At 46.5% G+C, this 19,901-nt stretch overlaps 1 pseudogene; it reads right to left on the bottom strand.

Annotated features, from left to right (window-relative positions):
- The window catches only part of LOC135509883 (protein phosphatase Mn(2+)-dependent 1K-like), a 20,768-nt pseudogene extending 2,192 nt beyond the window's left edge, over positions 1-18,576 (bottom strand).
- Between the last annotated feature and the right edge of the window lie 1,325 nt (positions 18,577-19,901).

Genomic DNA, 19,901 nt, shown 5'->3' with positions numbered 1-19,901 from the left:
ACCCAGGCCCTGCATGTCCCTAGGCACCCTCATCCTACTCCTCCTCTGTTCCTCGGGTGATGTGGATGTAAACCCAGGCCCTGCATGTCCCTAGGCACCCTCATCCTACTCCTCCTCTGTTCCTCGGGTGATGTGGAGGTAAACCCAGGCCCTGCAGTGATGTAATGTTTCATTTCATAACGAGTTGTCCGTTATGAACTGGCATGGGTTTCCTGGAAGGATATTGACCTCATCCCGTCAGTTGTGGATGCCTGGTCATACTTTAAAAGTTCCTCACCATCTTAGACAAGCATGCTCCATTCAAAAAATGCAGAACTAAGAACAGATATAGCCCCTGGTTCACTCCAGACCTGACTGCCCTCGACCAGCACAAACACATCCTGTGGCGGACTGCAATAGCATCGAATAGTCCCCGCGATATGCAACTCTTCAGGGAAGTCAGGAACCAATACACGCAGTCAGTCAGGAAAGCAAAGGCTAGCTTTTTCAAGCATAAATTTGCATCCTGTAGCTCTAACTCAAAAAGTTATGGGATGCTGTAAAGTCCATGGAGAACAAGAGCACCTCCTCCCAGCTGCCCACTGCACTGAGGCTAGGTAACACGGTCACCACCGATAAATCCGTGATAATCGAAAACTTCAACAAGCATTTCTCAATGGCTGGCCATGCCTTCCTACTACAACCTTGGCCAACAGCTCCCCCCCCGCACAGCTACTCGCCCACACCTCCCCAGCTTCTCCTTTACCCAAATCCAGATAGCAGATGTTCTGAAAGAGCTGCAAAACCTGGACCCTCTATTTCTGAAACTGTCCGCCGCCATTGTCGCAACCCCTATTACCAGCCTGTTCAACCTCTCCTTCGTATCATCTGAGATCCACAAGGATTGGAAAGCTGCCGTGGTCAGACCCCTCTTCAAAGGGGGAGACACGCTGGACCCAAACTGTTACAGACCTATATCCATCTTGCCCTGCCTATCTAAGGTCTTCGAAAGCCAAGTCAACAAACTGATCACTGACCATCTCGAATCCCACCGTACCTTCTCCGCTGTGCAATCTGGTTTCCGAGCCGGTCATGGGTGCACCTCAGCCACGCTCAATGTACTAAACGATATCATAACCGCCATCGATAAAAGACATCACTGTGCAGCAGTCTTCATCAACCTGGCCAAGGCTTTCAACTCTGTCAATCACCATATTCTTATCGACAGACTCAGTAGCCTCGGTTTTTCCAATGACTGCCTTGCCTGTTTCACCAACTACTTTGCAGACAGAGTACAGTGTGTCAAATCGGAGGGCATGTTGTCCGGTCCTCTGGCAGTCTCTATGGGGGTACCACAGGGTTCAATTCTCGGGCCGACTCTTTTCTCTGTATATATCAATGATGTTGCTCTTGCTGCGGGCGATTCCCTGATCCACCTCTACGCAGACGACACCATTCTGTATACTTCTGGCCCTTCCTTGGACACTGTGCTTTCTAACCTCCAAACGAGCTTCAATGCCATACAACACTCCTTCCGTGGCCTCCAACTGCTCTTAAAACGCTAGTAAAACCAAATGCATGCTTTTCAAACATTCGCTGCCTGCACCCGCAGGCCCGAGTAGCATCACCACCCTGGATGGTTCCGACCTAGAATATGTGGACATCTATAAGTACCTAGGTGTCTGGCTAGACTGCAAACTCTCCTTCCAGACTCATATCAAACATCTCCAATCCAAAATCAAATCTAGAGTCGGCTTTCTATTTCGCAACAAAGCCTCCTTCACTCATGCAGCAAAACTTACCCTAGTAAAACTGACTATCCTAACGATCCTCGACTTCGGTGATGTCAACTACAAAATAGCTTCCAATACTCTACTCAGCAAACTCAATGCAGTTTATCACAGTGCCATCCATTTTGTTACTAACTCACCTTATACCACCCACCACTGCGACCTGTATGCTCTACTCACCTGGCCTTCGCTACATGTTCGTCGCCAGACCCACTGGCTCCAGGTCATCTACAAGTCTATGCTAGGTAAAGCTCCGCCTTATCTCAATTCACTGGTCATGATGGCAACACCCACCTGTAGCACGCGCTCCAGCAGGTGCATCTCACTGATCATCCCCAATGCCAAAACCTCATTTGGCCGCCTTTCCTTCCAGTTCTCTGCTGCCTGCGACTGGAACGAATTGCAAAATTTCTGAAGTTGGAGACTTTTATCTCCCTCACCAACTTTAAACATCTGCCATCTGAGCAGCTAACCGATCGCTGCAGCTGTACATAGTCCATCAGTATATAGCCCACCCAATTTTACCTACCTCATCCCCATACGGTTTATATTTATTTACTTTTCTTCTCTTTTGCACACCAGTATCTCTACCTGTACATGACCATCTGATCAAATCAAATCGTATTTGTCACATACACATGGTTAGCAGATGTTAATGCGAGTGTAGCGAAATGCTTGTGCTTCTAGTTCCGACAATGCAGTAATAACCAACAAGTAATCTAACTAACAATTCCTAAACTACTGTCTTATACACAGTGTAAGGGGATAAAGAATATGTACATAAGGATATATGAATGAGTGATGGTACAGAGCAGCATAGGCAAGATACAGTAGATGGTATCGAGTACAGTATATACATATGAGATGAGTATGTAAACAAAGTGGCATAGTTAAAGTGGCTAGTGATACATGTATTACATAAGGATGCAGTCGATGATATAGAGTACAGTATATACGTATGCATATGAGATGAATAATGTAGGGTAAGTAACATTATATAAGGTAGCATTGTTTAAAGTGGCTAGTGATATATTTACATCATTTCTCATCATTTCCCATTTTTAAAGTGGCTGGAGTTGAGTCAGTGTCAGTGTGTTGGCAGCAGCCACTCAATGTTAGTGGTGGCTGTTTAACAGTCTGATGGCCTTGAGATAGAAGCTGTTTTTCAGTCTCTCGGTCCCAGCTTTGATGCACCTGTACTGACCTCGCCTTCTGGATGATAGCGGGGTGAACAGGCAGTGGCTCGGGTGGTTGATGTCCTTGATGATCTTTATGGCCTTCCTGTAACATCGGGTGGTGTAGGTGTCCTGGAGGGCAGGTAGTTTGCCCCCGGTGATGCGTTGTGCAGACCTCACTACCCTCTGGAGAGCCTTACGGTTGAGGGCGGAGCAGTTGCCGTACCAGGTGGTGATACAGCCCGCCAGGATGCTCTCGATTGTGCATCTGTAGAAGTTTGTGAGTGCTTTTGGTGACAAGCCGAATTTCTTCAGCCTCCTGAGGTTGAAGAGGCGCTGCTGCGCCTTCTTCACGATGCTGTCTGTGTGAGTGGACCAATTCAGTTTGTCTGTGATGTGTATGCCGAGGAACTTAAAACTTGATGATTGAGTTGGAGGCGTGCGTGGCCACGCAGTCGTGGGTGAACAGGGAGAACAGGAGAGGGCTCAGAACGCACCCTTGTGGGGCCCCAGTGTTGAGGATCAGCGGGGAGGAGATGTTGTTACCTACCCTCACCACCTGGGGGCGGCCGTCAGGAAGTCCAGTACCCAGTTGCACAGGGCGGGGTCGAGACCCAGGGTCTCGAGCTTGATGACGAGCTTGGAGGGTACTATGGTGTTGACTGCCGAGCTGTAGTCGATGAACAGCATTCTCACATAGGTATTCCTCTTGTCCAGATGGGTTAGGGCAGTGTGCAGTGTGGTTGAGATTGCATCGTCTGTGGACCTATTTGGGCGGTAAGCAAATTGGAGTGGGTCTAGGGTGTCAGGTAGGGTGGAGGTGATATGGTCCTTGACTAGTCTCTCAAAGCACTTCATGATGACGGAAGTGAGTGCTACGGGGCGGTAGTCGTTTAGCTCAGTTACCTTAGCTTTCTTGGGAACAGGAACAATGGTGGCCCTCTTGAAGCATGTGGGAACAGCAGACTGGTATAGGGATTGATTGAATATGTCCGTAAACACACCAGCCAGCTGGTCTGCGCATGCTCTGAGGGCGCGGCTGGGGATGCCGTCTGGGCCTGCAGCCTTGCGAGGGTTAACACGTTTAAATGTTTTACTCACCTCGGCTGCAGTGAAGGAGAGACCTCATGTTTCCGTTGCAGGCCGTGTCAGTGGCACTGTATTGTCCTCAAAGCGGGCAAAAAAGTTATTTAGTCTGCCTGGGAGCAAGACATCCTGGTCCGTGACTGGGCTGGATTTCTTCCTGTAGGCCGTGATTGACTGTAGACCCTGCCACATTTTAATTGAATTGAGATTCTACTTTGTCTCTGTACTGACGCTTAGCTTGTTTGATAGCCTTACGGAGGGAATAGCTGCACTGTTTGTATTCAGTCATGTTACCAGACACCTTGCCCTGATTGAAAGCAGTGGTTCGCGCTTTCAGTTTCACGCGAATGCTGCCATCAATCCACGGTTTCTGGTTAGGGAATGTTTTAATCATTGCTATGGGAACGACATCTTCAACGCACGTTCTAATGAAATCGCACACCGAATCAGCGTATTCGTCAATGTTATTGTCGGACGCAATACGAAACATGTCCCAGTCCACGTGATGGAAGCAGTCTTGGAGTGTGGAGTCAGCTTGGTCGGACCAGCGTTGGACAGACCTCAGCGTGGGAGCTTCTTTTTTTAGTTTTTGTCTGTAGGCAGGTATCAGCAAAATGGAGTCGTGGTCAGCTTTTCCGAAAGGGGGGCGGGGCAGGGCCTTATATGCGTTGCGGAAGTTAGAGTAACAGTGATCCAAGGTTTTTCCGCCCCTGGTTGCGCAATCGATATGCTGATAAAATTTAGGGAGTCTTGTTTTCAGATTAGCCTTGTTAAAATCCCCAGCAACAATGAATGCAGCCTCCGGATAAATGGTTTCCAGTTTGCAAAGAGTTAAATAAAGTTCGTTCAGAGCCATCGATGTGTCTGCTTGGGGGGATATATACGGCTGTGATTATAATCGAAGAGAATTCTCTTGGTAGATAATGCGGTCTACATTTGATTGTGAGGAATTCTAAATCAGGTGAACAGATGGATTTGAGTTCCTGTATGTTTCTTTCATTCATTTATCACTCCAGTGTTAATCTGCTAAATTGTAATTATTCGCCTACCTCCTCATGCCTTTTGCACACAATGTATATAGACTCCCTTTTTTTCTACTGTGTTATTGACTTGTTAATTGTTTACTCCATGTGTAACTCTGTGTTGTCTGTTCACACTGCTATGCTTTATCTTGGCCAGGTCGCAGTTGAAAATGAGAACTTGTTCTCAACTAGCCTACCTGGTTAAATAAAAATATATATTTTATTAAACACCACCATCACCATTACATCATCATCACCATCATCACATCCCCATCACCACCACCACCACCATTACATCATCACCACCATCACCATTACATCATCATCATCACCATTATCACCATCACATCAGCATCACCATTACATCATCACCACCATCACCATTACCACCACCACCATCATCATCACCATTACATCATCACCATCACCACCACCACCACCATCATCATCATCATCATCACCACCATCATCATCACCCCCATCACCACCACCATCGTCACCACCATCACCACACCCGTCATCATTGTCACCATTATAGTCTAGTTTTCAGAGCTTGAATCTGAGTTGATGATGTTGAGTTTGTAATATGATGTTTATTCATTTTGATAACCTGTTAATAACTGTTAATAACTGTTAATAACTGTTAATAACCTGTTAATAACCTGTTAATAACCTGTTAATAACTTGTTAATAACCTGTTAATAACTTGTTAATAACCTGTTAATAACTTGTTAATAACCTGTTAATAACTGTTTAACTGTTTAACTGTTTAACTGTTAATAACTTGTTAATAACTTGTTAATAACCTGTTAATAACCTGTTAATAACCTGTTAATAACTTGTTAATAACCTGTTAATAACTTGTTAATAACTTGTTAATAACTGTTTAACTGTTTAACTGTTAATAACTTGTTAATAACTTGTTAATAACCTGTTAATAACCTGTTAATAACTTGTTAATAACTTGTTAATAACCTGTTAATAACTTGTTAATAACCTGTTAATAACTGTTTAACTGTTTAACTGTTTAACTGTTAATAACCTGTTAATAACTTGTTAATAACTTGTTAATAACCTGTTAATAACCTGTTAATAACTTGTTAATAACTTGTTAATAACCTGTTAATAACTTGTTAATAACCTGTTAATAACTGTTTAACTGTTTAACTGTTTAACTGTTAATAACCTGTTAATAACTTGTTAATAACTTGTTAATAACCTGTTAATAACTTGTTAATAACCTGTTAATAACCTGTTAATAACTTGTTAATAACCTGTTAATAACCTGTTAATAACTGTTTAACTGTTTAACTGTTAATAACTGTTAATAACTGTTAATAACTGTTTAACTGTTTAACTGTTTAACTGTTAATAACTTGTTAATAACTTGTTAATAACTTGTTAATAACTGTTTAACTGTTAATAACTGTTTAACTGTTTAACTGTTTAACTGTTTAACTGTTTAACTGTTAATAACCTGTTAATAACCTGTTAATAACTGTTTAACTGTTAATAACTGTTTAACTGTTTAACTGTTAATAACTGTTAATAACTTGTTAATAACCTGTTAATAACTGTTTAACTGTTAATAACTGTTTAACTGTTTAACTGTTTAACTGTTTAACTGTTAATAACCTGTTAATAACCTGTTAATAACCTGTTAATAACCTGTTAATAACTTGTTAATAACTGTTAAACTGTTTAACTGTTAATAACTGTTTAACTGTTAATAACTGTTAATAACTGTTAATAACTGTTAATAACCTGTTAATAACCTGTTAATAACTGTTTAACTGTTTAACTGTTTAACTGTTAATAACCTGTTAATAACTGTTAATAACCTGTTAATAACCTGTTAATAACTGTTAATAACCTGTTAATAACTGTTAATAACCTGTTAATAACCTGTTAATAACCTGTTAATAACCTGTTAATAACCTGTTAATAACCTGTTAATAACCTGTTAATAACCTGTTAATAACCTGTTAATAACCCGTTAATAACTGTTAAACTGTTTAACTGTTAATAACTTGTTAATAACTTGTTAATAACTGTTTAACTGTTTAACTGTTTAACTGTTTAACTGTTTAACTGTTAATAACCTGTTAATAACTGTTAATAACTCACGTTGATCCGTTGTGTCTCTGGCAGGGCGATGACTCCAGTGTTCTTGAGGTGAAAGTCTCCGATGCTGCGTGTCATCGCTAACCTCCCATTAACGTTAGCCTGACCAAGACTATTCCACGTTACGAACCCTCCACTCAGCTTTATCCTGAGAGAGAGAGAGAGAGAGAGAGAGAGAGAGAGAGAGAGCAAGAGGGGGAGGGAGGGGAGAGAGAGAGAGAGAGCAAGAGGGGGAGAGAGAGAGAGAGCAAGAGAGAGAGAGAGAGAGAGCAAGAGAGAGAGAGAGAGAGAGAGCAAGAGAGAGAGAGAGCGAGAGGCGAGAGCGAGAGCGAGAGAGAGAGAGAGAGAGCAAGAGAGAGAGAGAAGAGAGAGAGCAAGAGAGAGAGAGAGCAAGAGAGAGAGAGCAAGAGAGAGAGAGAGAAAGAAAAGCAGAGAGAGAGCAAGAGAGAGAGAGCAAAGAGAGGGAGAGAGAGGAGAGGGAGAGAGAGAGAGGGAGAGAGAGAGGGAGAGAGAGGGGGAGAGAGAGAGGGAGAGAGAGAGAGAGAGAGGAGAGGAGGGAGGAGAGAGAGAGAGAGCAAGAGGGGAGGGAGAGGGGGAGAGGGAGAGAGCAAGAGGGGAGGGAGAGAGAGGGAGAGAGCAAGAGGGGGAGGGAGAGAGAGGGAGAGAGCAAGAGGGGGAGGGAGAGAGAGGGAGAGAGCAAGAGGGGGGAGGGAGAGAGGGGAGAGAGCAAGAGTGGGAGGGAGAGAGAGGGAGAGAGCAAGAGGGGGAGGGAGAGAGGGAGAGAGCAAGAGGGGGAGGGGGAGAGAGAGGGAGAGGGAGAGGGGGAGAGAGGAGAGAGGGAGAGAGAGGGAGAGGGAGAGGGGAGGGAGAGGGAGAGGAGAGGGAGGGAGAGGGAGAGAGAGGGAGAGGGAGAGAGAGGGAGAGAGAGGGAGAGGGAGAGGAGGGAGAGGGAGAGAGAGAGAGAGAGAGGGAGGGGAGGGAGAGGGGAGGGAGGGAGAGAGAGGGGGGCGAGAAAGAGGGGGGAGGGGAGAGAGAAAGAGGGGGAGAGAGGAGATAGAGGGGGGGAGCAAGAGGGGGGTAGAGAGAGAGAGGGAGAGAGAGAGGGGGGGGAGAAGGGAGAGAGAGAGAGGGGAGAGGAGAGCAAGAGGGTGGTTGGGGGGGTAGAGAGCGAGGAAAAGAGACCAGAGTTGAACGTTGATGTTACAGAACCACACCGTTACGTTTGATCCTAGGTGAGAGAACAACCCTGGCATGAACCTGAATATGTACTTGGTCCAGCTCTAGTCACATCATAGTCTTTCTAAATGTTACATCTTTGAATGTTACTCTACATTGACCCTGACTTAGTCTTCCCACCGCCCCTGGGTTTGGAAAGTTTGCATTAGCCAGACCTAGACCATTTCCCATTATGAAACCACTGCTGTGTTTGGTTGTAGGAGAGAGACCAAGCATACATAACATTCACCACCCCCCAACACCCCATTTTAAGTAAATACTTGGCACACATACCGTCCCCAAATCCCCAAATCCCCTCCCCCAAGTGTGTACCTCCCCTAAGCCTAAAGGAAAGTAGTGTCCTCAGGCCTGGAGGGAAGCTACATTTATTCCGCTACCCAAGAATAGTAAAGCCCCCATTACTGGCTCAAAGAGCCTGGGTTCGCGCCCAGGCTCTGTCGTAACCGGCCGTGACCGGGATGTCCGTGGCGGGCCGGGCACAGTGCGCGCTAACAAAAGGTTAGCCAGGTGCACGGTGTTTCCTCCGACACATTGCTGCGGTTGGCTTCCGGGTTGGATGCACGCTGTGTTAAGAAGCAGTGCGGCTTGGTTGGGTTGTGTATCGGAAGACGCATGACTTTCAACCTTCGGGAGTTGTAGCGATGAGACAAGATAGTAGCTACTAAACAATTGGATACCACGAAATTGGGGAGAAAAAGGGGTAAAAAAAAGGTTTAAAAAAAGGGGGAAGGGGTCTGAATACTTTTCTAATGCATCGTATGTACTTGGTCCCCCCCCCCCTCCCCACACGCACACACGTCACTGTACCCCCCTCTCTCTGTCTGTCTCTCTCTCTTAACTTCTACAATAGATAGGTTCAGGTTTAAACCTCTGTCTCTCATCCTTCCGGTCAGGGTGTGGTCAATTGTGAGTTTCTTGGCCCGCCCCTTCCTGCATAGCAACGCTCGGCTGTCCCCCACGCTAGCAACCACCAACTCCACGCCGTCTCGTAAAACGGCAACTGTCGCCGTGGTCCCCGCAGTCAGGAAGGAAGCTGGGGGCAGAGAGAGAGAGAGAGATGGAGGGAGGGAGGGAGAGACAGAGAGAGAGATGGAGGGAGACACAGAGATAGACAGAGAGAGAGAGAGAGAGAACAGAGAGAGAGAGAGAGGACAGAGAGAGAGAGAGAGGACAGAGAGAGAGAGACAGAGGACAGAGAGAGAGAGAGATGGTCTGTAATCATTTTGTTGACTTGGCTTTCGAAGACCTTAGAAAGGCAGGGTAGGATAGATATAGGTCTGTAGCAGTTTGGGTCAAGAGTGTCTCAAGAGTGTCTCCCCCTTTGAAGAGGGGGATGACCGGAGCTGCTATCCAATATTTGGGAATCTCAGACGACACGAAAGAGAGGTTGAACAGTCTAGTGATAGGGGTGGCAACAATTTCGGCAGATAATTCTAGAAAGAAAGGGTCCAGATTGTCTAGCCCGGCTGATTTGTAGTGGTCCAGATTTTGCAGCTCTTTCAGAACATCAGCTGACTGGATTTGGGAGACGGAGAAATGGGGAAGGCTTGGGCGAGTTGCTGTGGGGTGTACAGTGCTGTTGACCAGGGTAGGAGTAGCCAGGTGGAAAGCATGGCCAGCTGTAGAAAAATGCTTATTGAAATTCTCAATTATGGTGGATTTATCAGTGGTGACAGTGTTTCCTATCTTCAGAGCAGTGGGCAGCTGGGAGGAGGTGTTCTTATTCTCCATGGACTTTACAGTGTCCCAGAACTTTTTTGAGTTAGTGTTGCAGGAAGCAAATTTCTGCTTGAAAAAGCTAGCCTCGGCTTTTCTAACTGCCTGTGTATATTGGTTTCTAGCTTTCCTGAAAAGTTGCATATCACGGGGCTGTTCGATGCTAATGCAGAACGCCATAGGATGTTTTTGTGTTGGTTAAGAGCAGTCAGGTCTGGAGAGAACCAAGGGCTATATCTGTTCCTGGTTGTAAAATATAATGTACATTTCTTGAATGGGGCATGCTTATTTAAGATGGTTAGGAAGGCATTTAAAAACAATAACCTGGCATCCTCTACTGAGGGGATGAGATCAATATCCTTCCAGGATACCCCGACCAGGTCGATTAGAAAGGTCTGCTCGCTGGAGTGTTTTCAGGGAGCGTTTACATCAGTTTCTAAAAAAGCATTTTGTGACATCGGCTAAAAAATGTAAAAAAGGGCTTTATTGAAATTTGATTTATTGTCCAACTTCATCAGTGGAGGCGTTGTGTGTGTGTGTAAGAGAGTGTGAGTGTCTCTTACCGTTGCCAAAGTAAGAGAGATGTGTGTATAGGGCTTTGTCCACCTCCAGAAAGGCTTGGGTCAGAGCCTTCTCCAGGTCATCCTCCTGCTGTAGGGCCTCTCTACAGACACAACACCGACAGAGGGGGGAGAGGGGAGAGAGAGAGAGAGAGAGGGGGGGAGGGGAGAGAGAGAGAGGGGGAGAGAGAGAGGGGGAGAGAGAGAGAGAGAGAGAGGGGGGGAGAGAGAGAGAGGGGGGAGAGAGAGAGAGAGGGGGAGGGAGAGAGAGAGGGGGGAGGGGAGAGAGGGAGAGAGAGAGAGGAGGGAGAGAGAGAATAAGAGAGAGATAGACAGAGAATTAGAGAGAGAGAGAGAGAGACAGAGAATTAGAGAGAGAGAGAGAGAGAGAGAAGAAAGAGAGATCAAAAGAGGGAGGGAGGGAGGGGAGAGAGGGGGGGGAGAGAGAGGGGGAGGGAGAGAGAGGGGGGAGAGAGAGAGGGGGAGAGAGAGAGAGGGAGGGGAGAGAGGGGGGAGAGAGAGAGGGGAGGGGAGAGAGGGGGGGAGAGAGAGAGGGGGAGAGGGGAGAGAGAGAGAGAAGGGGAGAGAGAGACAGAGAATTAGAGAGAGAGAGAGAGAGAGAGACAGAGAATTAGAGAGAGAGGGGGGAGAGAGAGAGATAGGGGGAGGGGAGAGAGAGAGAGAGGGGGAGAGAGAGAGAGAGGGGGGGAGAGAGAGAGAGGGGGGAGAGAGAGAGAGGGGGAGGTGGGGAGAGAGAGAGAGGGGGAGAGGGGGAGAGAGAGGGGGGTGAGGAGAGAGAGAGAGAGAGAGAGAGAGGGGGGGAGTGAGAGAATAAGAGAGAGAGAGACAGAGAATTAGAGAGAGAGAGAGAGACAGAGAATTAGAGAGAGAGAGAGAGAAGAAAGAAAGATCAAAGGAGGGAGGGAGGGAGGGAGGGAGAATCAGTTATAGAACCCATTGCCCTTTACTTTTTCAGTAGTCTAATAGAGGCCCAGTTATAGCCTGCAGTAGTCTAATAGAGGCCCAGTTATAGCCTGCAGTAGTCTAATAGAGGCCCAGTTATAGCCTGCAGTAGTCTAATAGAGGCCCAGTTATAGCCTGCAGTAGTCTAATAGAGGCCCAGTTATAGCCTGCAGTAGTCTAATAGAGGCCCAGTCTGCAGTAGTCTAATAGAGGCCCAGTCTGCAGTAGTCTAATAGAGGCCCAGTTATAGCCTGCAGTAGTCTAATAGAGGCCCAGTTATAGCCTGCAGTAGTCTAATAGAGGCCCAGTTATAGCCTGCAGTAGTCTAATAGAGACCTTATAGACTGCAGTAGTCTAATAGAGGCCCAGTTATAGCCTGCAGTAGTCTAATAGAGGCCCAGTTATAGCCTGCAGTAGTCTAATAGAGGCAGTTATAGCCTGCAGTAGTCTAATAGAGGCCCAGCCTGCAGTAGTTTAATAGAGGCCCAGTTATAGCCTGCAGTAGTCTTTCAATTATCAAGACAGTCCTGGTTGGAATGAGACACTAAGCAAAGTAGTGAAAAAGGCAAATGAACGATGTCTGATATTATGGAGAGCGATAGGTGTGTGTTGTGTGTGTGCTCCTATTGTCTCTACTAATGTTAATGTGCGTATAACTGTAAATAGTGGGGAGGTATCCCCCCCGAGAGAAACACACACACGGAGGGAGGGAGGGAGGGAGGGAGGGAGGGGGAGGGAGGGAGGGAGGGAGAGTCAATTTGGCATGAGGGTCTGCTATAAAAATGTATAGAAAGTGGTGTTGGGGGAAAAACACACAACATTATAAAATCTGTGCACACAAACAACAAGTGTACGGCAACAAAAAACAACACACATTTCTTCCCACAGGGCCGTGGGGTGAGACAGGGATGCAGCTTAAGCCCGCTTCTCTTCAACATATATATCAACGAATTGGCGCTGGCACTAGAACAGTCTGCAGCACCCAGCCTCACTCTACTAGAATCTGAAGTCAAATGTCTACTGATGATCTGGTGCTTCTGTCCCCAACCAAGGAGGACCTACAGCACCTAGATCTTCTGCACAGACTGTCAGACCTGGGCCCTGACAGTAAATCTCAGTAAGACCAAAATAATGGTGTTACAATAAAGGTCCAGGCGCCAGGACCACAAATACAAATTCCATCTAGACACTGTTGCCCTAGAGCACACAAACACTATACATACCTCGGCCTAAACATCAGTGCCACAGGTAACTTCCACAAAGCTGTGAATGAGCTGAGAGACAAGGCAAGAAGGGCATTCTATGCCATCAAAAATTCAACATACCAATTAGGATCTGGCTAAAAATACTTGAATCAGTTATAGAGCCCATTGCCCTTTATGGTTGTGAGGTCTGGGTTCCGCTCACCAACCAAGAATTCACAAAATGGGACAAACACCAAATTGAGACTCTGCTGCAGAATTCTGCAAAAATATGCTCCGTGTTCAACGTAGAACACCAAATAATGCATGCAGAGCAGAATTAGGCCGATACCCACTAATTATCAAAATCCAGAAAAGAGCCGTTAAATTCTACAACCACCTAAAAGGAAACGATTCCCAAATGTTCCATAACAAAGCCATCACCTACAGAATTCGAAAACAAATCCAATCTTGATAAACTCCCATATCTACTGGGTGAAATACCACCGTTTTCCATCACAGCAGCAAGATGTGTGACCTGTTGCCACAAGAAAAGGCCAACCAGTGAAGAACAAACACCATTGTAAATACCACCCATATTTATGTTGATTTATTTCCCTTTTGTACTTAACTTTTTGTACACCGTTACAACAATGTATGTTGACATAATATGACATTAGAAATGTCTTTAATCTTTTGGAACTTCTGTGAGTGTAATGTTTACTGTTCATTTTTTATTGTTTGTTTATTATCTATTTCACTTGCTTTGTTAACACATGTTTCCCATAGCAATAAAGGCCCTTAACTTGAATTGAATTGAGAGCGGGTACCTAATGTATTTCTCCATGTAGGTGTGACAGTATTCTGAGGCGTGTGGTCCTCCGTGTCCATCGAACACAGCCAAGTACAGGATGCTGTCACTGAGTCGAACCACCTGTAACCTGTCTTCATTCTCCCTCCGATGACCCAGCAGAGACGCAGTGCCCACATGGGACAAACTCACCTGAACGGAGTGGAGAGACAGGTTAGGGAGGAAGAGAGAGAGGAGAGAGGAGAGTGTGGGGGGAGAGAGGGACATATGACATTTTAAAGGTCCTTATTCTTTGGAAACTTTTGTGAGTAATGTTTACTGTTTATTTGTATTGTTTTTTTTCTCACTTTTGTTAATTATCTATTTAAAAAATCAAATCAAGTTTATTTGTCACATACACATGGTTAGCAGATGTTAATGCGAGTGTAGCGAAATGCTTGTGCTTCTAGTTCCGACAATGCAGTAATAACCAACAAGTAATCTAACTAACAATTCCACAACAACTACCTTATACACACAAGTGTAAAGGGATAAAGAATATGTACATAAAAATATATGATTGAGTGATGGTACAGAACGGCATGGGCAAGATGCAGTAGATGGTATAGAGTACAGTATATACATATGAGATGAGTAATGTAGGGTATGTAAACATTATATAAAGTGGCTAATGATAAGTTGATACATTTTCAATTTATTAAAGTGGCTGGAGTTGAGTCAGTATGTTGTTGGCAGCAGCCACTCAATGTTAGTGGTGGCTGTTTAACAGTCTGATGGCCTTGAGATAGAAGCTGTTTTTCAGTCTCTCTGTCCCTGCTTTGATGCACCTGTACTGACCTCGCCTTCTGGATGATAGCGGGGTGAACAGGCAGTGTGGTTGTCCTTGATGATCTTTATGGCCTTCCTGTGACATCGGGTGGTGTAGGTGTCCTGGAGGGCAGGTAGTTTGCCCCCGGTGATGCGTTGTGCAGACCTCACTACCCTCTGGAGAGCCTTACGGTTGTGGGCGGAGCAGTTGCCGTACCAGGCGGTGATACAGCCCAACAGGATGCTCTCGATTGTGCATCTGTAGAAGTTTGTGAGTGCTTTTGGTAACAAGCCGAATTTCTTCAGCCTCCTGAGGTTGAAGAGGCGATGCTGCGCCTTCTTCACGATGCTGTCTGTGTGAGTGGACCATTTCAGTTTGTCTGTGATGTGTATGCCGAGGAACTTAAAACTTACTACCCTCTCCACTACTGTCCCGTCGATGTGGATAGGGGGTGTTCCCTCTGCTGTTTCCTGAAGTCCACGATCATCTCCTTAGTTTGGTTGACGTTGAGTGTGAGGTTATTTTCCTGACACCACACTCCGCGCCCTCACCTCCTCCCTGTAGGCCGTCTCGTCGTTGTTGGTAATCAAGCCCACCTGTCACACCCTGACCTTAGAGATCCTTTTTATGTCTCTATTTTGGTTTGATCAGGGCGTGAGTTGGGGTGGGCATTCTATGTTTTCTATTTCTGTGTGTTTGGCCAGTGTGATTCTCAATCAGAGGCAGCTGTCTATCGTTGTCTCTGAATGAGAATCATACTTGGGTAGCCTGTTTTCCACCTGCGTTTGCGGGTAGTTGTTTTCTGTTTTTGTGTCGGCACCAGACAGAACTGTTTTGGTTTCGTTCTTTCTCTTTGTTATTATTTGTTGTTGGTTCTATTAATAAATCATGAACCACGATGCACTTTGGTCCACGTCTTCATGCCACGATGACCCTAACATCTCTTTTGTTGACGTTGACGTTGAGTGTGAGGTTATTTTCCTGACACCACACTCCGAGGGCCCTCACCTCCTCCCTGTAGGCCGTCTCGTCATTGTTGGTAATCAAGCCCACCACTGTAGTGTCGTCTGCAAACTTGACGATTGAGTTGGAGGCGTGCACGGGTGAACAGGGAGTACAGGAGAGGGCTGAGAATGCACCCTTGCGGTGCCCCAGTGTCGAGGATCAGGTGGAGATGTTGTTTCCTACCCTCACTACCTGGGGGCGGCCCGTCAGGAAGTCCAGGACCCAGTCGCACTGAAGATACAGTAACGGTCTGGCAGAGCAGGGAAACCCAGCCTCTGGTGATGTCTATGGGTTCCAGACTTCAGGCAGTCATTGACCCGAAAAGGTTTTGCAACCAAGTATTCAAATTTACAATTTAATTTATGATTATGTTAGTTTGTCCAATTACTTTTGAGCCCTTAAAATGGGAGGGGGGGCACATGTAAAAAGTGCTGTAATTCCTACACCGTTCTTCCTGATTTGGATGTAAATGACCTCAAATTAAAGCTGGAAGTCTGCACATTCAAATCCATTGCGGACAAAGCCAGAATGATAATAACGTGGTCAAAATATTAAATATTTATGGACGCGACTGTATATAACACATACCTGTGGGATGGGTTTCCTAGGAGACAGCAGAATGGGCTCCTCTATCCTACTGTCCCAGATCCCAAAGGAGTCCCAGGTGGTCGGTCGACCGCTAGCGTCAGGGACAAACCGAGCAGTACACTTCCACCGGACCTGGGCCGCACTGGGGAGGCTGGGGGGACAAGGGGAGGCTGGCGGGGACAAGGGGGACCGTGCAGTCAGAAAGGCAGTGTGGCGTCCGAACGGAGACCGACCGCAGCGTACCAGGTTGATGAACATAGTCGAAGACATGATCGCGGTTGGACTGTTTGAGATCTAGAGTAGAGGTTCGATGGAGGGTCTCTCCCTGGAGAATACAAGATGAAGATCACAGTCAGAGAGAGATGGGGGGAGTAGAGGGAGGGGAGGGTAGAGGGAGAGAGAGGGAGAGTAGAGGGAGGGGAGGGTAGAGGTAGGGGAGAGAGAGGGAGAGGGGGAGGGTAGAGGGAGAGAGGGGAGAGAGAGGGAGAGATGGGAGGGTAGAGGGAGAGAGGGGAGAGTAGAGGAGGGGGAGGGTAAGAGGTAGAGGGAGAGAGAGGGAGAGAGGGGAGGGTAGAGGGGAGAGAGGGGAGAGAGAGGGAGAGATGGGAGGGTAGAGGGAGAGAGGGGAGAGTAGAGGGAGGGAGGGTAGAGGAGAGAGGGGAGAGTAGAGGGAGGGGGAGGGTGAGGTAGAGGGAGAGAGAGGGAGAGAGGGGAGGGTAGAGGGAGAGGGAGAGAGAGAGATGGGAGGGTAAGGGGAGAGAGGGGAGAGTAGAGGGAGGGGAGGGTAGAGGAGAGGGAGAGAGAGAGAGAGAGGGAGGGGTAGAGGGAGAGAGAGGGAGAGATGGGAGGGTAGAGGGAGAGAGGGAGAGTAGGGGAGGGGAGGGTAGAGGTAGAGGGAGAGAGAGGGAGAGAGGGGAGGGTAGAGGGAGAGAGGGAGAGATGGGAGGGTAGAGGGAGAGAGAGGGAGAGATGGGAGGGTAGAGGGAGCGAGGGGAGAGAGGGGAGGGTAGAAGGAGAGAGGGAGGGTAGAGGGAGAGGGGGGGAGCGAGGGGAGGGTAGAGGGAGAGAGAGGGAGAGAGAGGGAGAGAGGGGAGGGTAGAAGGAGAGAGGGGGAGGGTAGAGGGAGAGAGAGGGAGCGAGGGGAGGGTGAGGGAGAGAGAGGGGAGAGAGGGAGAGAGGGGAGGGTGAATGAGGGAGAGAGAGGGAGCGAGGGGGAGTGGGAGAAGAGGGAGCGAGGGAGGGTAGAGGGAGAGAGGGGAGGGTAGAGGGAGAGAGAGGGAGCGAGAGAGAGATGTGCATGGCAGTGAAACATGGGGCCCACTTTTACAGTCCAAATATACATCATAACTACGGTATGTGGATACCCATTCAAAATAGTGGATTTGCCTATTTCAGCCACACCCGTTGCTGACAGGTGTATAAAATCGAGCACACAGCCATGCAATCTCCATAGACAAACACCGGCAGTAGAATGGCCTTACTGAAGTGGTCAGCGTCATAGGATGAAACCTTTCCAACAAGTCAGTCAAATTTCAACCCTGCTAGAGTGGAAAAATCCCTTTAGTGTTATTTGCTAGCTTGAGCTACAGAGGTTAGATGGCTAGTTAGCTACTGTCTTCAGTTGTGTAATTTATCATATATTGCCTATTCCACCGTTTGTAGAATGCATACCGGCATTTGAATATAGCGCAGGAAAGGGGATTCCGGACACACTGTGGACACGGTAGACCCATTTAAATGTAGGTGTAGACGCATGACAAGTTCATGATTTCCATGATCAGAAGTCTATGAACAGAACACTGTGACGACCCTGGGTTTATGCGCGGAGAGAGCGCTGGACTTAGGGCTTTAGAAGGTCGAGGATTCGAGACCTGCTTCCCTGCCTGATTCATGACACTGGTGTCAGAAGTGGGATCGGACCTTGCATCCACGACAGTGCGTGTGCTTGTCCGGTGAGCGTGTTCCTAGCGCGACGACCCGCTCTTTGAAAGAGGGTGTAACGACTCTGCTTGAGCGGCACAGCGCTGGGCTTCGGGCTAGAAAGTATTGGATTCGAGACCTGCTCCATGCCTTCATTACAATACTAAAACTCCCTGAACTGTAAAGTCTAGACACAGCCAGTAACAAAACAACTAGCCTATGTGTGAAAATGTAAAACAAGTGTCATGTACGGCACAAATAGCACGAGAGATGCCATGAGAACAATAACAAGGGATGCGTGGGTTATTCTATTTTCATTTAAAAAATACCACTAGAGAATACTCTGGCATCTAGTGTTATTTGTTGTGTTTTATATATGCAGGGATGTATTTAGTTGTATGTGGTCAACTACTCAAAGAAAAACACAACTATCATCAGAAACTGTAGAATAGAAGAAACCGACTAGATAGTTAATTCTACCTCATAATAAATCATCGGAATAGTACTGTCAGAAACGGGGGAAAAACGGACATTTCAACTCACTTTTGCAGTTCTTAATGGCTGAATGGGCCTTCCCGACGTGCAGGTGAAAACTGTTCCCAGCTCTGAATTGGTCTTGAGGGGCTTTGCTCCATGCATTTTAAACGGTGCCCTGACGCACCAATCATCATTCAAACAACACACGGCCAATAGGGTACAGGGGTGTGTGTGGTTTTGGCCGTGTGCCAGGTCTATTTGCGCCATGTAGTATCTCTCACTCTTGCCCCCCCCCTCCCAACCCCCTCTCTCTCTCTGTCTCTCTCTCTCTGTCTCTCTCTCTCTCTCTCTGTCTCTCTCTCTCTGTCTCTCTCTCTGTCTCTCTCTCTGTCTCTCTCTCTCTGTCTCTCTCTCATCTCTCTGTCTCTGTCTCTCTCTCATCTCTCTGTCTCTGTCTCTCTCTCATCTCTCTCTCTCTCTCTGTCTCTCTTCTCTCTCTCTCTCTCTCTCTTCTGTCTCTCTCTCTTCTGTCTCTCTCTCTCTCTTCTCTCTCTCTCTTATGTGTTTACATTGCCAAAACAAGTGAAATAGATAATAATCAAACGTGAAATAAACAATTAAATTAAGAGTAAACATTACGGAACGGAATGGAACGGAACGGAATGGAACGGAATCAAACACATAAAACCTCAAAGTTCCAAAAGAGTAAAGACATTTCAAATGTCATGTTATATATATATATAGAGAGAGTTGTAATGATGTGCAAATAGTTAAAGTACAAAAGGGAGCATAAATACTGTAAACATAAATATGGGTTTTATTTACAATGGTGTTTGTTCTTCACTGGTTGCCCTTTTCTTGTGGCAACAGGTCACACATCTTGCTGCTGTGATGGTACACTGTGGTATTTCACCCAGTAGATATGGGAGTTTATCAAAATCTGGTTTGTTTTCTAATTCTTTGTGGATCTGTGTAATCTGAGGGAAATATGTCTCTCTAATATGGTCATGCATTTGGCAGGAGGTTAGGAAGTGCAGCTCAGTTTCCACATTCTGTGGGCAGTGAGCACATAGCCTGTCTTCTCTTGAGAGCCAGGTCTGCCTACGGCAGCCTTTCTCAATAGCAAGGCTATGCTCACTGAGTCTGTACATAGTCAAAACATTCCTTAAGTTTGGGTCAGTCATAGTGGTCAGGTATTCTGCTACTGTGTACTCTCTGTTTAAGGCCAAATAGTATTCTAGTTTGCTCTGATATTTTTGTACATTTTTCTTTTTTTTTGTAATTATCTTTTTGTTTTCTCATGATTTGATTGGGTCTAATTGTGTTGCTGTCCTGGGGCTCTGTGGGGTCTGTTTGTGAACAGAGCCCCAGGACCAGCTTGCTTAGGGGACTCTTCTCTAGGTTATTCTCTCTGTCGGGGATGGCTTTGTCATGGAAGGTTTGGGAATCGCTTTTTTAGG

This window comes from Oncorhynchus masou, chromosome 23 (assembly GCF_036934945.1).
Source record: "Oncorhynchus masou masou isolate Uvic2021 chromosome 23, UVic_Omas_1.1, whole genome shotgun sequence".
Taxonomy (NCBI): domain Eukaryota; kingdom Metazoa; phylum Chordata; class Actinopteri; order Salmoniformes; family Salmonidae; genus Oncorhynchus; species Oncorhynchus masou.
Note: the sequence above shows the minus strand (reverse complement) of the source record. Positions and strands in the feature narration are given on the sequence as shown.